Raw genomic sequence first — 8061 nt, forward strand, 5'->3', positions numbered from 1 at the left:
CTGCATTGGGTCTTTGTTGCTGCATGCAGTCTCTCTCTCTAGTTGCAGCGAGTGGGAGCCACTCTTCATTGTGGTGCGTGGGCTTCTCTTGTTGCAGAGCACGGGCTCTAGGCGTGTGGGCTTCAGTAGTTGTGGCACTCGGGCTCAGTAGTTGTGGCTTGCGGGCTCTAGAGCTCAGGACCAGTAGTTTTGGTGCATGGGCTGAGCTGCTTCACAGCATGAGGGATCCTCCCAGACCAGGGCTTAAACCTGCATCCCTCATATTGGCAGGCGGATTCCCAACCACTGCGCCACCAGGGAAGTCCCAGGAATTTTAACTGTAGAACTTAGCTACTCTTAGGTGACCTAAAAAACAAACAGCTGCTGGAAGATATAACAATAAATGCTGTCTTTACAATATTGTCTATCAGAAATTACTCGGCTTAATCTCCACCCTTTATCCCTTGCTCTCCTACTCATCCTACTTATCAACATCTATAATATTGAATAATTTTAATTGCTTTGCTTGAGGAATAATATTTGGTTCCAAACCCAGGAATGGCTGTTGGGCCTTTGGCTGAGTGGATAAAGTGGGCTGAAGGCAAGAGAGACTACTCAAGGTGATTTCTGTGGAGGGTGTGTGAAGGAAGGGCAGAGGGGAGGTGGTGAGTTACCAGGGAGGTAGGTCTGGAGGGGTGTTTCAAGGGAGAATTGTTGGGGTGAACGGCTGTGCACTGAGGTTCTCCACTCCTCTGTGTCTGTTTCTATGGACTGTTCAGTGAAATGTCCATGACCAGTAAATTTGCTGAGGAACTGGTCTGTTTTGAGATGTATCAAAGTGCTGAGTCCTTGGGTGTGAGGGAAGCAGAGACTTCCCATGGAGAGCCACACCACCTGGGTGCCACTGGTAATGTCTGTGGCAAGAACTTCTGTGGTATAGTTAGCAGAAACTGGCCTTCACACAAAGTGCCTCCACGCTCATTAAGAAGAGCTCTCTTCTTTTCTTCTGTGAGTAGGCCAAATGGATTTGATAAATCAAGGACTGACTTCTTGGGGAGGGGTAATGGGTAGGTTGGGAGTAGGAGATGGAGCCACTGCTGCTGTCCTAGTCTTGTTAAAAGAAGCCCGATTTTGTTTGGGAGGCGATTCCCATCCCCAGGTGAGGAATCAGGTTTGGCTTAAGCTAATCATGGGATCTCATTTCTTTTTGCTAGTGTTTTAGGGAACTGGGCATATGACCTGGTGCTGGCCAGTGAGATGTAGGAGGGGACATTTGCTAGGTGATTTCTAGGGACAAGTTTTTTGCCTAACAAAAAAGAGCTATGTACTAAGAGAAGGCTCTTTCCCACCAGTCCTCTTCCTTCCTGCTTGGATTGTTATTATGTGACTATGCAATGATTGGTGTTTTGGCAGCCATTTTGTGATCCTGAGAAGGCCAACACAAGTGCAGAAAAGCTGAACAATCTTGGGACTACCTATCTCCAGATATTTTCTTAGATGAGATAAATAATACGTTTGTGGTTTTGCTTTGTTTTACTTTTCTACATTAAAAAAAATTTATTTTAGTTTTAGCTGTGTTGGGTCTTGGTTGCTGTGCGCAGGCTTTCTCTAGTTGTGGCCAGTGGGGGCTACTCTTGTTGCGGTGCACAGGCTTCTCATTGCGGTGGCTTCTCTTTGTTGCGGAGCACGGGCTCTAGGAGCGAGGGCTTCAGTAGTTGTGACACATAGGCTCCGTAGTTGTGGCTTCCAGGCTCTAGAGCACAGGCTCAGTCGCTGTGGCACAGGGGCTTAAGTTGCTCCACGGCATGTTGGATCTTCCTGGACTAGAGATCGAACCCATGTCGCCTGCATTGGCAGGAAGATTCTTAACCATTGTGCCACCAGGGAAGTCTCTACATTTTTTTTTTAATTAAAGAAAAATTCTTAAAAGGTGGTGGGAGATGAGGCAGTTGCAGCCACTGGCAGCCTGTTCTTGGATGAAACTTTGTTACGTAGGGAAGTAGGAACCCAGAGCTGCTATTACAAGGAGGCGCGGGGTGAAAGGGGACTTTTCCTTAAGAGGGGAGGAAACTTGCTTTGTCTATAGTTGGATTGCCAGGGCCTAGCATAATGCTGGCCACTCCCAAGGGATCAATGAAGCTTCGAGGCGCCAGGCTCGCAAGATGCTTGAGCCTTTCCTTTTGGATAAGGCAGGGACAGGAAGGCTTAGCCTGATCGCCAACAGTGTAGCACCCTCCCCCTAAGCTCACCCACCCCGGCTGCGTGGGAACCTGGGCCGGGAGGAGGGGATGCTCCTGTGCCCCAGAGCTGGGGATGGGTGGAGAAAGCAAAGCCCCGCCTGCTGACAAGCTTTTATCTCCAGTCTCTCTGTTCAATGCATTTGTGGTTAAGCAAGCCGCTGTTGGTCAGGTTTTCCTGTTATGCCCAGCTGATATAGAACCCAAGTATTTTCCCCTACTCTGTTCATGGGCTAAATGAAGTTGGATGCTTCACTGTCTTCACCTGCAGTGCAGAGTTGGAGTCTCCAAGTTGCAGCCTGAGACAGCTGCAGAATTGAGGTCGTGCTCTGGGGTCACATTGGGTTTGCTCTGGTTGCTAGGCATCAGACTGGGGTCTGGTCCCCACCAAGCTGTCTCTCCTTACTTTACCTTCATTTGCACTCGCTACCACCTTCCTCTAAGAACTGCATTTGCCGGCTGGGGCAGCAGCCTCTAGCTTGGAGGGAGACCCCAGAGGCAGCTCATGCTCCAACTGGACCTGGGTGTGTTCCACTTTGGCTGAGATCCTTTCAACCTAGACAAGGCACCAGGAGTTCCCCGCAGCTCATGGGTGTAGATGCAGTGTTCCACCTGCAACCACCTTGGTCACCTCTGAGGTGTTCTCTGTTGTGTGGTCTGCCCCTTCCTTTCTTCCACTCCATGCCCCACACCTTAAGCTCTAGTACAAGTCCTGCTGCAGCATTTATTAAAGGGTAAGTCATTTAACATGTCTTAACATTATCCAGCAACAGTTTCCAAGTTGCTGGATAATCACACATGTATTTAATTGTTACTGTGGGGACCAGAGGAAGTGTAAACGCCCTGGTCTCAGTTGGGCACTGCTGCTTCTCCTGCTTTGACCTCATGCCCTGGTTAGGATGCCACTGGGCACCCCCTGGTTGCTGGGGCCCAGCCGCCCTTCATACAGCAGAATTGGTGATTGGTCCTTTGTTTGTCAGGCCATGGCTTCATAGTCTGTTGTGACCCTAGTTCCATTTTAAATAAATAGCCCTTTGGACAAACTGGCAAAAAATGTTCTTCAAATGTTAAAAAATAGACAAAGTAAATGCGCACAGATCTAAAACAATTCTGTCATTTTCAAAATGCTCAGATTTGATAAATGGTGGGAGTTTGACATAGTACAGTGTTTAAGAACATGCGTGGGTCTGAGTCAGAAAGACCTAGATTTGAACCTGCATAAAGTTGGACAGGTAGCTTAACCTCCCTGAACATAAGATGGGAATAATCCAAGCTTGACCGCGCTGTTATAATGATGACATGACTATACAGTGATGACATGCTAACAGGTGTTGATATGTACTAGGGCCAGCATTTTATATAGAGATTTCGATGGCAAATTCCTTATTATCTTCACCCATTTCACAGATGAAGAACCTAAAAAATAGGTGAGATAATCTCCCAACATCATATAGCTATTAATTGTGCAGCTGGGCTTTGAATCCAGGACATCATCAGAAGCCCTGCTCTGAACAATCAGCTAAGTGCTGCATTTAACATATCCTCCAACACATAGAAAGTGCTTAAGGAAGGCTGTCTATGATAATAATTGTTATTAAGCACATTGTCTGAAGACTCATTAGATGAATTTGTTTAAAATTCCTTAAAATGCTCCAAAGATGGTAAAATAAGAATAATACAAGCTAACAGACGCAAAGACATTGCAGAATGTTAAAAATTAGTTTTAGTTTATAACATAACTTGTAATCATATAAATTATTTTAGAGGAGAAGAGGCCCAACTTCCTGTTGTCAGATGTGGCCTGCCGGCTTGTCCTTGTTATGTATCAGCTTCTTATAGCCTCCCGGTCACCATTTTTGCCTTCCTGCTGGGGCCCACTCATGCCCTTGATGAAGCCTAGACAGGCCCCGGGGACTAGGCTCCTCCACCTGGCTTCTCTCTCTCCCAGGGCTGGGCACTGGGCCTTCCCCACACTGGCCATGTGTAATGTCTCTCCTAGTTTTGTTTGTTCCACTTTCTGAGTTTCTGTTCTAATGCACAGGTGCACAAACTTCGCTTGAGAGTTCAATAGCCAGTCTGAAATAAGTGAGTTTATTATGTGTAATCGTTAACTACTTCCCAGGCATTAGCCCATTTAACTTTCACAATGAGACAGATACTATTATTAATTCTAATCTTGATACAGATGTTAAAACTCTTTAAGTAAAAAACTCTAGCCAGAGTCATAGGTTTGATATTAGCTTGTGCATGTGGGAGGAAAGGAAAGTGTCGTCAATCTTTTCCCGGCTTAAAGAAAATTTCCAAATATTTGTACCTTCCAGAAAACAAAATATCAATTTAAATATCATTACAAGGGCAATACATTATTAAGAAAGGAGATCAGACTTTAAGAGGTGAAAGTAAAATGACAGACTTTAAGAGGTGAAAGTTTACTTTCATAGTCGGGGTGTCTTAGACGACTTCTTTGGTAGAAAAACCACCTGCAAGGGAAATTTTGTGACAGAGTCCTCACTGCTTTTCTGCAGCTGGAGGAGAGGCCTAGCTTGTGGAGATTTCTGTCATCAGCAGGTGGGGCGGCATTTCTCATGGACATGACTGGTATTTTTCTCTACTTAGTACTGATAGAAACAAAAGCTGACCTGAGAAACTCAACCAACAAGGAGAAAGGGAAACCGGTAGAATAGGATTATTAACAAAAGGCACATGTGTGCTGTTCTGAAGTCTTATTTTGTGCCCCCCTCTCTCCCCACCCCGGCCATCCACCTCCACTCTTTTTTTTTTTTTTTTAAACTTTGCTTTTAGTTTGTCACCCCTAAGCAGATACCGGGAATCAGGGCCCAGGCTGGGGCTGCCCGGCTCAGCCAGCGAGTCTATACAGTGTGTGCAGGGGTGCCGTTCGCCCCCTCCAGGTAAATGCAACGACATGGTCGGCCAGGTCCTGGGGGATTTGGGTGAGATGGGGCCAGGCTGCAGGGCTAGTGGGTTCCATTAGGCAGCTGTCAGATGTCGAGAGAGGAAGCAGGGGACAGGGAGGGGGTTCAAGAGGGCGTAGTGGGCGCCGGCCCCAAGCCCCCAGCGCCCAGCACTCCGCCCTGTAAGCTGCTGGTGTCCTTGCTGCCCAGCGAGGCGAGGTGAGAGTCGCTGTGCGTGAACCGGACGCTGGCCACGTGGCTGCCGTGACCCCAGTCCGAGAGGCTCGGCGCCTTGGCGCACGCGCACAGGTACTGGAAGGGGTCCGCTTGGCGGAAGTCGTCGGACGCAGTCACCTTACGCTCGTTGTGGGAGCAGCACAGGGAGTGATGTCGGTTCCATCTGAGCCATCTGGCCACATGCCATAGACATGGAAGTCCAGCACGCAGGTGTAGGTGGCCCACTCCAGTTCTCAGCTCTCATAGTGATTCCTTAGCAGCTTACAGCCTCCAGCCACGTCCCAGTAAAGGATCTCATAGTCCCAGAATTGGACATGATGAAGTTCCTATCCTTGGACCAGTCAGGGTGAGTGATGAAGCTGCAGTGACCCACACAGTGGCCAAAGCGGCTGGACTTGGTACCACTACTGGAAGCTCTACTCTTCTTTATCCTGCTCTGTGGCCTGGGATGTAGATGAAATACAGGAGGCCCAGTTTAATTTGAATTTGAACTTTAGTAAACAAACAGGTTTTTAGTATAAGTGTGTCTCATGCAATATTTGGGACATACTTATACCAGAAAGGTATTTGTTGTTTATCAGAAATTTAAATATATCTGGGCTCCTGTATTTTTTATTTATTTTTATTTTATATCGGAGTATAGTTGATTCACAATGTTGTGTTAGTTTCAGCTGTACAGCAAAGTGATTCAGTTATACATATACATGTATCTGTTCTTTTTCAAATTCTTTTCACATTTAGGTTATTATAGAACATTGAGCAGAGTTCCCTGTGCTATACAGTAGGGCCTTGTTGGTTATCTATTTTATTTTTTTTTGGCCACGCCACGAGGCTTGCGGTATTTTAGTTCCCCCACCAGGGATCAGACCCGGGCCCCCTGCAGTGGAAGCGCAAGAGTCCTAACCACGGGACCTCCAGGGAATTCCTGAGGTTATCTGTTTTAAATACAGCAGTGTGTGCATGTCAATCCCAAACTTCCAATCTATCCCTCCCCCTTCCCCTTCCCCCCTGGTAACCATAAGTTTGGTTCTCTGAGTCTGTGAGTCTGTTTCTGTTTTGTAAATGAGTTAATTTGTATCTTTTTTTTTTTTGATTCCGCATATAAGTGATATCATATGATATTTGTCTCTCTCTGTCTGACTTACCTCTTCACTTAGTATGATAATCTCCGGGTCCATCCATGTTGCTGCAGTTGGCATGATTTCATTCTTTTTAATGGCTAATATTCCATTGTATATTATTATATTATTGTTATTATTAAACCTGGCAACCCTAGTTTGGGAGGCTGCACCAACAGGCTCCTGTCCTCTGGCTTCCCATTGTGCTTGATCAGTGGGAGGCACTGGTGGGAGGAAGGGGGCTCGAAGAGGAGGAGGTGGAGGTACTGGCTGTGTGGCTTGCTCTGGTCAATAAAATGAGGCAGAAGTGATGGATGCCATTGATAAGCCTCAGTGAACCCAGCAGGACTTGTAAGATCCCAGAACAGAGGAAGGGAGCAGCCCTCAGTACAGTGAGGAGGGAGGAGCAGGGCTCTAGGTAGAAAACTGGGATTGGGACAGAGGGCTATAACAATTGCTGATTGGCTGGTGCCATTCAATATTCAAGAATATATTTCTAAAAAATCAACAGACTCGTTTTGGGAAGCTGGTGCACCTTAGCTTAGTCTAATTTTTATAGAGTTTTCACTTTTCTGGTTTGTGAGAGTGGAAGCAACAGTGAATCAAAGACTTCATTTGAAAAAATGGCAGAACTTAAATTTAAAAAAATGTTAAGTAAAGAAATTTCATAGATTTCTCATTTTGCTGGGTAAGCTTTGAGAATATTGTCTTGACACCTAGACAGATATGAAAACCATTTATTTCCTAACTCTAAGGGCCTTGCATTATCGTGAAGGCAGTGAAATTTCTTTTGGAGGGTTCTAGGTCAATAGTTCATTTAAGAAAAGCTTTAATTCATGTCTGCAAGAGATAAGGAGATGGACTGTTCTCCTAATAGGTTCTTTTATAGGCCCTCCCCCTCAGTGTAGGGCTGTGGCCACGTCCTCTTCATCTTTTTATTCCTAGCGTTCGATGCAGTTCCTGCCATGTAGATGATGGTTGTGTAAATGTTTGTGGGATTGAAGTGAATTTTAGTCTTTTGCATTTGACAGACTAATATACAAATAGACCATATATGAAAATATAACTCTGATTTTCTATCTACAGCAATGAGTCCAGAAAACCAAACAACTCCCATAGCAACTGGCCCAAAATGGTCAAGACTTGATTAATAACTGACAGCTTCTCTAATTTTTGCCCCTACTTTCAACTTTGGACCGATTGGAGAAAACCACATTTGCTCCCCTAACTAATCACATAAGGCGCTCCACTTCTAGTTAGCCTGCCTGCAGCTTCCCATGCCAACAGCCTTCAGTCAAGGGCATGCCTCAGGTCTTCCCTTTTTTCCACCATAAAGCTTTTCCACTCCTCTGCCTGACTTTGAGTCTCTGCCAAAACATGAGTGATGGTGGCTGACTCCTTTGCTAGAGCAGGCTCTGAAAATAATAGCCTTTGGAATATCTGCTTTATTTAATGAATTGAAATAGAAGATTTATTTTAATTAAATGCAACCAACATTCATTGAATGACCAGTATATGCCAGGTGTTAGGCTATTTGCTGTTTACTACTTAAAAAGAAAATGGTTGTTATCATAATTT

General features: G+C 45.6%; 1 pseudogene; it reads right to left on the reverse strand.

Moving 5' to 3' along the window:
- LOC149748396 (uncharacterized) overlaps positions 1 to 5141 on the reverse strand; it is a 30368-nt pseudogene extending 25227 nt beyond the window's left edge.
- Positions 5142 to 8061: the final 2920 nt, after the last annotated feature.

The sequence above is a fragment of the Delphinapterus leucas genome, chromosome 9, assembly GCF_059928025.1.
Source record: "Delphinapterus leucas isolate spDelLeu-1000000601 "Yukka" chromosome 9, BTC_Dleu_Yukka2, whole genome shotgun sequence".
NCBI lineage: Eukaryota > Metazoa > Chordata > Mammalia > Artiodactyla > Monodontidae > Delphinapterus > Delphinapterus leucas.